At 42.3% G+C, this 13,255-nt stretch overlaps 1 pseudogene; it reads left to right on the top strand.

The window, feature by feature from the left end:
- Nucleotides 1–12,025: 12,025 nt before the first annotated feature.
- Nucleotides 12,026–12,748, top strand: LOC149451460 (uncharacterized; annotated as a pseudogene).
- The last annotated feature ends 507 nt before the right edge of the window (nucleotides 12,749–13,255 follow it).

The following is a 13,255-nucleotide window of genomic DNA, read 5'->3' as shown; positions in this document are numbered from 1 at the left end:
ATTGCTCCAATCCGGTAAGTAACCATCCCCCATCTCCTATACTCCCACCCAAATGCCATCTCCTCCTCGTTTGCAAGCACCAGTCATGCTGGCCCTCCCTTTTTTTTTTTTTTTTGTTTTTTTTGTTTTTTTTTTTTTAGCTTTGCTCAGTCTAGGCCCTGACTTGTTCACGCTGCCTTGGTAAACATCAAGTCACACAGTATGCCAGAGATGCCTGTCCTTACCCACACCTTGAACCCCATGGATATGACTTGCTTATTATACAATTTGCACCTATACCACCTCCACAGGCAAATTCTGCTACTCCTTTAACCCAATGTTGTAAAATTAAAACAGACATAACAAGCTCTAAATCGAATAGCAATGCTTTCAACAGTAGCTTGATATATGCATGATCTAGACATGTTAATCACCGAAAAAATCTTTCAGGCAGTTTACTTTCATCTTTTTTCAAGTCTAGCTGTGTGCTTCAAGAAAGGTTCACAGGTTGACTGACTTCATGTCCAGGTAAACAGGCCTATTTAGACATTTTAACATCCAATAGCAGTGCTATGCTGAACAATAGGACCCAATAATTAAGTATATGTGGCCTTTTAAGGTGAAAAACATGCTGGTTAATTTTAAATGAATAAAATTGATGTCATTCAGTCTCTGTCCTCCAGCTCTAGTTCTTTTTTTATTTTGCCTTTCCTATCAGGATAAGAAAATTAGGTTTTGTTAGACCCAGAACCCTTTTGGATCCCCTCCAGATCAGGAGCCTAATGTCTGTTGATGAGAAACTTTCTTCTTGCGTAGTCCTGCCTTCTCTATGCTCAGACAAGTGGATGATTCAGCAGATGTGCTAGGATATGGAAAAGAGGAAGTAATGGTTAACCTAAGGGAAAATATTAATAAATCCAGTACATGCTTATACAGTCCTTATATATTTGTATATGTATGCCACCAGAATAAATTAAACGAAACAAAACAAATTAATTTGAAGTGCAGAATTTTAGCTTTATATTTCAATAATTTTTATTAGAAGATTTTGAAACATACAAACAACTGAAAAAAAAAAAAAACAATGATATTAAGAGGTTCACATTAATACATACAAATCTGTGTAGAAAGAAGTAGTTGACGGCACCTCACCAACCGGTCGAGGCACAATGCAGAGACTTGCTTTAGCTACATGAGAGGTATGCTACCTTTGTGAACCAATTGGAACTTTAGTAGGTATATTGAGGGGGAGTGCAAGCAGTAGAAGGAGGGGAAGGGGAGGGGGGGTGGAGGTAAAGGCACCTGAGTTGTCGGAGTCATGTAGAGTGAAAGTAAACTATAGAATCATTTTATGGAACAGTTGGGATTCTGTAACCATCGAGTCCATTGGGTCTCAAATTTGTAATATGAGGAATTATGGAGCGCTGTTCTTCTCTCCATCTCGCAAAGGAAGTTAAGGTCGGTCAATAGTCGGGACAAAGAAGGAGTGTTAATAGAACGCCAAAGCCTGGTGATGTTTAGTTTTGCAGCTGACAAGATGTGTATGGTGACAGTGCGTGAAGCCAGTGGAATTTTGTCTATGCCAATATGGAGGAGCGCTAGAGCAGGGTTAGGGGGAATTGGGGTTTTCACTATCGAGGAGATTAGTTGGAAAACTTGATTCCAATAGGAAGTAAGGGATTTGCACGCCCACATCAAGTGGAGAAGGGATCCTCTTTCCCCGCAGTGTCTCCAGCAAGATTGGGAATGTTGAGGATAAAATAAAGACAGCTTGACAGGTGTTAAGTACCATTGATGGAGTATTTTCAAGTATGATTCCCAATGAGAGCTACACTTAGAGGCTTTGAAAGTAATGGTGAAAATTCTCTCACAATTACCAGGAGATATTGGTTGTTGTATTATGTTTTCCCAATTTGCTAGGGATGACGTATGCGTGGTGAACTGCGAGTCTACGAGAATCGTGTAAAAAGTTGATATACCTTTTTTTTGGGTAGGTAGATTTTTGAAAGAAGTGGCGTGCTGTCGCTGGGAATTTTATGTTAAATGGTACATTCGTCTTGCGGAGGGTATGGGTTAAGCGTATATAGGTGAAATATTCAGTAGCCGGAATACGGTATTTGTCCCGAATAGCTTGAAAGGAATGTAATTTATTGTTAGTATATAGATCTTGTATATAGAGTATTCCATGGTCTATCCATAGATTTAGGTTTAAATGAGGAGATAGGAAGTGTAGGGATGAAAGCGGAGTGGGAGTGTGGAGGTTATCTGTGCGTAGTTTGGTATGAGTAAGAAAGTCCTCCCAAGCTGCTAGGGAAGCTCGTATACAAGGGTTATAGTGCGGGTTTGTAGGTTGCACTCCGCGGGGAATGAATAGTAAATCGGACAAGGTGTGCGGTAGGAACAGGGAGGTTTCCATAATAGACCATGTCTTGCTGATTGTGGGCTGTCTCCAGAAGAAGAGCTGATCAAGTATCGCTGCAAGGTAGTATGACTTCACATGTGGGAGGCCTGCTCTGCCTCTGGAGGGAGGACGGATTAGAAGATTTGTGAGACATCGAGGCTTCTTTGAGTTCCATAGGAACCGATTCAAAATTGTCTGGAGTTTTGTAAAGAATATATGGGGGACTGGGATAGGGAGTGTTCTAAAGATGTAGAGAATCTTGGGTAAAATACACATTTTGACTGTCGCCATTCTGCCTAACGTCGAGAGGGTAGTGGTGCGTAGGCCTTTAATCTCTTGTGGAATAGATTCCAGTAATGGTGTAAAGTTAGCATTGTATAGTTGGCTAGTCCTAGGAGTGAGTTTGATTCCCAGGTACAGAATGCCAAATTTTTCCCAAGTAAAGGGGAAATGTTTAGAGATGAGAATTTGGGTATTTTCAGGTGTGTGTAGATTCAGTATGGAAGATTTCGGTTCATTAAGCTTGTAGTAAGATACGGATGTGTAGTTTTGGATGTGCATTCGTATCGTGTTAAGGGATTTATATGGGTTGGTGACCATTAGGATAATGTCATCCGCGAATAAGCTTATCTTGTGTTCTGATTTTAGGAATTTAAATCCCGTGAATTTAGGGTAGTTTCTGAGGTTGGTTGCCAGTGGTTCGATAAGAAGAGCAAAAATTATGGGGGATAGAGGGCAGCCTTGTCTAGTTCCATTAGAAATGTAGAAAGGTTGAGATAGTGTACCATTGGTTAATACTCTGGCTGAGGGTCTAGAGTAAAGGGACAATATGGCTGATAACATCCAGTCAGATATCCCAATTTTTGTAGTGTATGTGTCATAAATTGCCAATGGATTCGATCAAACGCCTTTTCTGCATGGAGCAATAGTAAAAGCGAGGATTGAGGATTTAGTTCAAGGTGGTGTATCAGGGATATGATTAGTCTAGTGGCGTCAGGGGCCTGTCTACCAGGAATAAATCCTACTTGGTCTGGGTGAATTAGAATCGGTAGGTAGGGGAGTAATCTCAGGGCTATTATCTTAGCATATATCTTTGTCTGTGTTGAGAAGTGAGATTGGTCTGTAGTTTTGTACCAATTGAGGGTCTTTGCCGGGCTTCGGAATGGTAGTAATTATTGATTGTAGCATTTCTTGAGGAAATTCTCCTCAAGTAGCGGCATGATTATATAGGAAAGATAGGTGTGGGGTAAGGTTGGGGGCAAGTGCTTTGTAATATTCATTGGTGAAGCCATCATTCCCTGGTGACTTGTTCAGCGGGAGGGTGCATATGATTCTCTCTATCTCAGGAGGAACAATCGGTACCGAGATAGATTCAAGTTGAGACTGAGTTATGCGTGGAAGATTAGTGCTATGCAAAAACTGTTCGATTGCTTGTGTTGTGGGCTGGATTGTATCGGTGTCATCTTTCAGGTTATATAGTGTCTGGTAGTAGGCCGCAAAAGCATTGGCTATGTCCTGTGGGTTTGTTAGGGTGTCATGTAACGTAGGATGTCGAATTGTGGATATTTTGGTTTTCAGTCGTTTTTGTCTGATAGTCTTGTTAAGGAGCGAGTTTGCTTTGTTACCTAGTGCATAAAATCTAGCTTTTGTTTTTTGCAGATTAGCATCATATGTGTGTAGAAAAATGGTGCTTAATTTATTTCTATCAGATTTTAGGGTCGCTGTCATGGCTGGATTCGGGTGCTGTTTATTCAGTTTTTCATTTAAGCGGATGGAGGTCATGAGTTGGTCAATTAGTTGGGAACGTTGTCTCTTAACGTGGGAATTTAACTGGATGAGGATACCTCTCATGTAGGCCTTGTAAGCTGGCCAAAGCGTGGTAATGGATATATCAGGGGTGGAATTGGTATCAAAAAAGAGTTTGTGAGCTTCTTGAATATGCTTCAGGTTTTCCGGTGCTGTTAAAAGTGCAGAGTTAAGTCTCCAGATGGGTGGTAGTGCTGTATTTTGATCATCGACTAAGGATATTTGGATCGGAGCATGGTCGGACCAGGTTATGGTCCCTATTTTGGATGACGTCACCTGTTGCAGCGTCCACTTGTCTGTTATGAACATGTCTATACGTGAGTATGAAAGATGCGGAGGGGAGTAATAAGTATAATCCCGTTCAGATCCATGTTGACATCTCCAGATGTCATAAAGGTCGTTGTCATGAAGAAATTGGTTAAAAGTAGGTTTGGTGTATTTGGAAGTGGAGGATGAGTCTATGTCCGAGTTTCCCATAATGTTGAAATCACCACCAACTATGAGCTTTCCTTGTTTATGTCGGGAAATGGTTTTGAAAAGTTTACGGTAGAAACTTAACTGTTTGTAATTAGGGCCATAAATATTCACTAAAGTGTGGGTCTTGTCATTTATCTGGCATACTAATATATGGAAGCGTCCTTGTGGGTCCGCTGTCTGTGATAATATACGGAATGAGAGAGAGTCGTTGATGGCCGTGATCACTCCATTTTTCTTTTTGGTGTTGGTTGCCATGAATATTTGGGAGAAGCGATGAAGATACAATTTGGGTGACTTATTAGTAGCAAAGTGTGTTTCCTGTATGAAGAGTATGTCTGCTCGTGATTTCCGTGCTTCTTTAGATAGTAGTGATCGTTTATAAGGTGAATTTAAACCTCGAACGTTTAAGGACGTAAGATTAATCATTGGTATTTATATTTCCAGGATTTTCCATTGATTGGAGTGTTATTTGAGAGAATCGTAAGATTATATACGTTTTCAAGAGGTTGAGTGAGTGTAGTTGGAAAGTCTGTGACTCAATAGAAGCGGTGAAGGGAGTATTCCGAGATATGTCGCAGTAAAAGATGCTGAGGTCTTGAGCGGATGTCCAATGGTGCCAGGGTAGGGAAGGGGGGAGGGTATGGTGAACAATAAAAAACCATTTGCAAAAAAAGCAAATATCACGTGTAGCCAACATTGCTACCTCTAAACTGGGGGGCTCAGGGGGGCTTGACCGTTGGATGGTGGTCAGGCCAATTGTAAGAAAAACTTTGAGCGAGGTTCAAGGGTTTAGGCCAAACGCCAGACAAATTAAATGAGTGATTGGCTCCTGGGAGAGCGGGTGAATATGCTGAGAAATAGAGAAGAAAGAAAATATACGTCCTGCGGGAGCTTTGTTGCTTCCATAGAGCTATGCGCAGATTCTTGTGGTTCTGCAGGTATGATATTCCAGGATTTTAGTAGATCCAGGCCAGCCTCCAATGATTTAATGGTGAAGATCCTACCATCTTGTTTCACCGTTAAGTTGGTGGGGAACCCCCATTGGTAGGCTATGCCGTGATTTCTGAGGGCCTTGGTGATTGATATCATACGTTTCCTGTTAAGGAGGGTAGCCTTAGATAAATCCTCATATAGGCGGAGATTTGTGTGTGATGGCGGGAGCGGAGGCGGGTTTCGGGCCGCTGACATGATTCTGTCTTTCACGTGGTAGAAATGGATGCGTGCTAAGACATCTCTAGGGATAGATGCTGGTAAAAAGGATGGTTTAGGTAGGCGGTGCGCACGGTCAATTGCGAGTTCTAAGTCGGATATTGAAGGTAGAATGAGTTTGATGTATTGCTGTATGTATGGGAGTAGGTTCTCGTTCGTAACCAATTCGGGGATTCCTCTGAATTTAATATTATTGCGACGTGATCTGTCTTCCAAATCGGCCAATTTTTGATTGATTTGCTCTATGTCAGATGAATGATCTGCGTGAGCATCAATTAAGTTGTTGTGCTCCGTAATGATGTCTCCCATGTTGTTCTCAATGTGGCTTATTCTGTGTTCTTGTTGTTGTATTATATTTGACATTTGGTTAAGTGACGTGAAGATATCATTGTGTAGCGAGTGGCGCAGAGATGTGAGCATGCTTCTCATGCATATCTCTGTCGGCGGTATCTCTGACGCAGGGAATGCGTCTATATCAGGCATAGTTGGGTGGGATATATGTGGTGCAGGATCTGAGGCCTGGGGTAGCATGCTGGGGTCCTGCTCTAGCCGTGGCCTGGACTTGGCTGGGCTTAGTGATGTAGGGGACATTGGGGGTGATAACTCACCAGGGTCCCCGGGGTAGAGCGAGTGCTGCAGCCTGAGATCCCCTGCTGGGACCTGTAGTCCTCCTGTTGATCTCTGCTTCCCTCTCCTTGCTTGCGGGCGCCATCTTGGATTCCTGGCCCGACGGCCGGGAAGAATTGAGTCAGTTTACCCGGCTGATCCGCCGTTTTTTTCCTGCGTGGCATGGCAGTGGAGGGTCGGGCACCTTATACCAGCGGTGCGGTGTCAGTGCTGTGTCCCAGGGCCGGTTTGTGCCACTGTGTGTCTGGCGGGTGGACGGAGCTGCCTCACTTCACATCCACCTTCAGAGCTGGCCGCGCATGCGCCCAGAATTTTAGCTTTAATTCAAGGGGTTGAATATAAATATCAAGTACAAATTTTAGGAACTGCAACCATTTTTATACAGTCCCTCCATTCTCAAATGTAATTGGACAAATGAATATAATCCTAAAATGTTCATTAATGTTTTTGTTACAAATCCTTAAGTGCTTAAACAAAAGTTATCTTTTGGATATGTGCTGAACCATTTTTTCCTTGGATCGCTTCAAGACCACCTATAGCCATCTGGGATGCTTCCAAAGTAATGACGTTCACCTTGGTGATGGTGACTTCCATGGCCTCTGAGGTGGTGTGGGTCCTCAGCAACTGCTGATGTATCTGTTGAACAAAACAGATGTCCACGTAAATTGACACTTATGACTGAATATTGGGCAATAGCGTATTGCACCAAGCATTGTAACATTTTGGATGACTGGTCTATGTAAATGTTGCAGTCTCAGCAGTGCTTTACGAAAGTATAGGAAGGTCATTCAGTCTCAGTCCTCCAGCTCTATCCCTTTTATTTTGCCCTACCTATCAGTAAGAAAATTGTTTGTTTTTTTTTCTAGAGCCAGATCCCTCCGGATCAGGAACCTAATGCCTGATTAGAAACTTTCTTGTGTAGTCCTGCCTTCCGCTGAATTATCCACTTGTCTGAACATAGAGATGTGCTAGGGCATGGAAAAGAGGGAGTAACGGATAAGCTGAGGGAAAATATTAATACAGTAAATGTTTATACATCAGGCATATACAGTTGGGTCATTTATTTATATATATATATATTTGGACACAGGCATAATTTTCATACTTGTGGGTCTGTATGCCAAAAGAATAAATCAAAATTAATTTGGATTGTTTCATTTTAAAGTGCAGACTATCAGCTGTAGTTCAGGGGGTTGAACATTAAAAATGGTTGCAGTTCATAAAATTTGTACTTGATATTTATAGTCCCATTTTCAGGGGCTCAAATGTAATTGAACAAATGTTCATTTTTAATATTTTTTGCAGAATCGTTTACTGGCGATGACTGCCTGAACTCTGGAACCCATGGACATTACCAAAGACTGGGTTCCTCCTTTCTGATGCTTTGCCAGGTTCTAACTGTAGCTGTCTTCAGTTGTTTGTGGGTCTTTCTGCCTTTAGTTTTGCAAGTGAAATGCATGCCCAATTGGGTTGACATCAGGTGATTGACTCGGTCATTGCAGAATATTCAATTTCTTTTCCTTCAAAAGCTCCTGGGTTGCTTTTGCAGTGTTTTTGGGTCATTGTCCATCTGTACTGTAAAGTGCCATCCAATCAACTTTGCTGTGTTTGGCTGAATCTGAGCTAACAGTATATCTCTAAACTGCAGAATTAATCTGGCTACTTCTGTCTTGTCACATCAATAAACACCAATGACTCAGTGCCACTGGAAGCCATGCATGCCAATGTCATCACACTGCCTCCACCATGTTTTACAGATGTTGTGTGCTTTTGGATCATGAGCTGTTCCAAGCCTTTTCAACACTTCTTTTTTTTTTTTTTTCCTTCTTTCAGTCATTCTAGTACAGATTAATCTTAGATTCATGTGTCCAAAGAATGTTTTTCCAGAACTGGTCTGGCTTTGTAATTTTTTTTTTTTTTTTTTTGGCAAAGTCTAATCTGGCTTTTTTTATTCAGGGTTTTGAATGGTTTCTTTCCCATTCTGATCTGTTTGAACTTCAGCAAATTATCTTCACCATGTCTACATGCTAAAAACGCATTGAGTTGCTGCCATGTGATTGGCTGATTAGCAATTTGTGTTACCAATCAGTGATGAAGGCTTTCAAACAAATTAAAACCTCCTTACTAACCGTACCAGCTCTCGGACTGCCTGACCATAGTAAACCCTATTATCTACAGGTGAAACTCGAAAAATTAGAATTTCGTGCAAAAGTTAATTTATTTCAGTAATGCAACTTAAAAAGTGAAACTAATATGAGACTCATTACATGCAAAGCAAGATAGTTCAAGCTGTGATTTGTCATAAGTGTGGTGATTGTGGATTTGGGGTTTTCATGAGCTGTAAGCCATAATCTCAGAAAATTAGAATATTACATGCAATCAATAAAACAAGAATTGTGCATAGAACAATTTCGGACCTCTGAAAAGTTTAAGCATGCATATTTACTCAGTACTTGGTTTGGGCCCCTTTTGAAGCAATTACTGTCTCAATGCGGCATGGCATGGAAGCTATCAGCCTGTGGCACTGCTGAGGTGTTATGGAAGACCAGGATACTTTCAATAGCAGCCTTCAGCTCTTCTGCATTGTTTGGTCTCATGTCTCATCTTTTTCTTGGCAATGCCCCATAAATTCTCTATGGGGTTCAGGTCAGGCGAGTTTGCTGGCCAATCAAGTACAGTAATCCCACAATCTTTGAACCTTCACACTGGACTTCAAGCATCTTGCAGTGTGTGCCTCTCCATTCTTCCTCCATACTCTGGGTCCTTGGTTTCCAAATGAGATGCAAAAGTTGCTCTTATCAGAAAAGAGGACTTTGGACCACTGAGCAACACACCAGGTCTGTTTTTCTTTAGCCCAGGTAGAACGCTCCTGACATTGTTCAGGAGCGGCTTGACAAGAGGAATATGACATTTGAAGCCCATGTCCAGGATTTGTCTGTGTGTGGTGGCTCTTGATGCACTGATTCCAGTCTCAGTCCACTCCTTGTGAAAGTCCCCAACACTTTTGAATGGCCTTTTTCCTGACAATCCTCTTCAGGCTGCAGTTATCCCTGCTGCTTGTGCAGCTTTTTCTTCCACACTTTTACCATCCACATTACTTTCTATTGTGCTTTTGATACAGCACTTTGGGAACATCCAACTTCTTTTGCTATTACCTTTTGAGGCTTTCCCTCCTTTATGGAGGGTGTCAATGATGGTTTTCTGCACAACTGTCAGGTCAGCAGTCTTTCCCATGATTGTGATTCCTACTGAACCAGAATGAGACCATTTAAAGGCTCTGGAACCCTGTGCAGGTGTTATGGCTTAATTAGCTGATTAGAGTGGGACACTTTGAGCCTAGAATATTGCACCTTTTCACAATATTCTAATTTTCTGAGATTGTGGATTTGGGGTTTTCATGAGCTGTAAGCCATAATCATCACAATTATGACAAATCATGGCTTAGACTCATTGCATGCAAAGCAAGATGGTTCATCTCATATCAGTTTCACCGTTTAAGTTGCATTACTGAAATAAATGAACTTTTGCACGATATTCTAATTTTTCGAGTTTCACCTGTATTCTATACAGAGGTAAATGGTCATGCAAATGTGGTGTTGACCTTTTTTGTGACCACCATCACCCAGTGGGTTACTACAGCTATCCTTTAGACAGTGTGGCTAAAGGACTCCCAGGTTGTTTGAAATTGGTAGAAGCTGCTGCTTTATTAGTGGAAGAGATGGCGGATGTCGTCTTGGGGAATACTTCAAACTTGATGTGTCCACGTGACTTGGAGGCAATGCTAAATAGCACATATACTAGGCACTTTTCCATACAAAGCTTGACACATTACCATTTGATTCTATTGTCCGTATCAAATCTTTGCATTTAACGCTGTCAAACCTTAAACCCAGCTAGCTTTTTACCTGAGGTTGACAGTATTGATGACAATCCTGACTTACTAGTACATGATTGTGCTACATCAGTAGACAAAGTGACCAAACCAAGACTCGACTTACAGGATGATCCTATAGGTTTGCCTCTTTGTGCAAACCTCTTTGTGGACGGTTCTTCACTAAAGACCGTATCACCCTTGTAGCAAGTGCTGTAGTAAAAGGGTAAGGGAAAGTATTGCACAAGTCCATTCTACAAAACTCTCTAAATCAGCCCAAGCTACTGAACTCACTGGGTTATGTGTTGCTATAGGGATGGCACAAAGCAATAGTGTCAAGATCTACAGTGACTCTGCTTGTGCTATAGGAGTGTTACACAGCTTTGCCCAACTCTGGCAAGAGGGTTTTTGATGGCAACAGGTACACCAATACAGCATAAGGAGTTAATTGCTCAATTACTGGCAGCTGTACAAATGCCTCTGAAAGTTGTTGTAAAATGTAAAGCATACTCGTGCTGATTATATCTCCAGAGGTAATGCCTTAGCAGATGAACAAATAAAAAAAATAAAAAAAATGCAATTTATTCTTATCACATTGAAGTCATTCCTGTTTTGTTTTCTGTGGATCACATTGTTGATCTATGGAGCTCCAATGTTGATCTATGGAGCTCCAATGTTGATCTATGGAGCTCCAATGTTGATCTATGTGTTTTTATCTGCTTTACAGGAGAACTCACTACACAGACCATTCTGGATTGTTAAAGAAGCTACTTGTAATGAGGATGGCCTGTGGACTTTCAAGGGAAAAGATTGCTCCTTCTACACTATTTCCTTCTGTTTTTTTTGAGCTATGGGCCTTGCCATGTCTCAACAGGAGGGATGTGTCGGATGATCAATACACTGGTGAGCTCCTGGATTTTTTACTTGTGCTGCTACACAGAAGTGAGGGCTCGTTCACACTTGGCTGTTTTGCCAACGCTTGCCAAACGCCCCTATAGCGTTTGGCAAGCGTTGGTCCGGCGTTTGCTGAGCGTTTTTAACGCTCGGCAAACGCTCCGCAAACGCCGCATGCGCGGTTTAGCGGCGGTTGCTAGGCGTTTGCCGAGCGTTAATAACGCCCCACAAACGCCTATAATGCAGTTTGAGTGGTGTTACCGCTCCGCAAAAGCCCCGCAACCGCGTCGCAAACGCCGGCCGGGCGTTTGCGGAGCGGCACCATAGACAAGAATAGGAGGCTTCAAAGCCTCCTGACTCGTCCAGAGGCGTCCGTTTTGCCGCAACGTGACGCGACGCAAACGCTCCCGTTAGAACAGCACTATGTGCTGTAATGTGCAGAATTGGCAGAGGAATTTGGGAAGCGGTAAAAACGCTTCCCAAACGCCTCTCTGCCGCCTGCACACAAGGCTAGTGTGAACGTAGCCTGAATGTGCTACATGCCAGACTCATAACATTGGAAAGCCAGTACATACCCCTATGAAACACATTCCCCATACTGAAAACCATTTCAGATTGTGCAAATTGCCTTTTCAGATATCCCACCTTGTGGGCGTTTTAAATATCTTCTAATATGCATGGACCAGTTTTCAGGGTGGATTGAGGCCTATCCCATGGCCAAGAATGATGCAAAAATGGTAGTAAAATGTCTTACCCGGGAAATGATCCCTAGATTTGGGATATGTGAAATTATCTCTTCTGATAGAGGGACACCATTTTGACAAACTCATGGCAGAGGTGGTCGGTATTTTAGGACTGAAATGGTTATTTACCCCATATAGACCGCAGGCCAGTGGACGAGTGGAGCGCAGCAACCAAACTCAAAAAAGGTACTTGGCCAAACTAACAGCCAATGGAGAGAGCTCATGGGTAGAGGCACTACCAATAGCTTTAACAGCCATCAGAACTACTCCTAAGGAAAAACATGGACTGTCCCCATTCAACATACTATTTGGGAGACCACCTAGGAGAACACCTAGAAAGCCAGAGGCAGTGACTTTATTAAGTGGTCAAGATGTCATGATAGACTATGTGCAGAAATTGGTAACATGTTTTCCGAGACTTTCCAGAATCAAAGCAGAACCAGAAGATACAAGTGAACGGACACATGGACTGAATTCTGGAGATTGGGTGTATATCAAGAATCACACCCCGGACTACCTGATCTCCTAAGTGGAAGGGACCATTCCAAATTGTCACCCACGGCAGTAAAGCTAAAAGACACAAGTACTGGGTGCATGGTTCACATTGTAAGAAAGCTGCAGTTCCAGAGGATGGTAAAGCCCAGACCTCAGCTGGCAAGTATTCTGTACCTTTTGCCTTCCAGATCACCTCAACTGACACATGCTCGGGCCAAGAGACAACATGAATCTTCTAGGACCTAAGCCTGATGTGGGTCTCTGTAGTAGTATTCTCTGTGGTGGGATGCTGGTGTGGATCACAGTAGTGGTGTATGACTGGACCCACGATAAGGACAAAGGTAAAGTATATGGTGTCTTCTCGATTAATACCACCATATTGGAAGAGGTCAATACAACAATCTTGGAAGAAATTTCACACCTTGAATCCAGCCCTGAGCAGAGGTTAAGGAGAGAGATGCAGACATATCATGCCCAATTTTCTGAACCCTTCCATAACTTTTATATCCATGCATTTCCAGGCTACCAAGAAACTGAACATTAGCCAATGTTGGATATGTACACATGCACCCATCTCACATCAAACCATACCATTGCTAGGTGTTCCCAGTAGTTTGCAAGACAGAGGACAATGCACATTTTGGTGGTGTTAGTCTTGCACAAACTGATCGCTCCATTTCCCTTCTGTTATTTACTAATGTTCCTATGCAACCGCCAGCAGTGTGTATTAACTTTACCAGGATTTACTCACCA

Source organism: Staurois parvus, unplaced genomic scaffold (genome assembly GCF_062004578.1).
Source record: "Staurois parvus isolate SC_StPar_1 unplaced genomic scaffold, SC_StPar_1.0 ptg000538l, whole genome shotgun sequence".
In the NCBI taxonomy this organism is placed as follows: domain Eukaryota; kingdom Metazoa; phylum Chordata; class Amphibia; order Anura; family Ranidae; genus Staurois; species Staurois parvus.
This window is presented reverse-complemented; position numbering and strand designations above follow the sequence as displayed.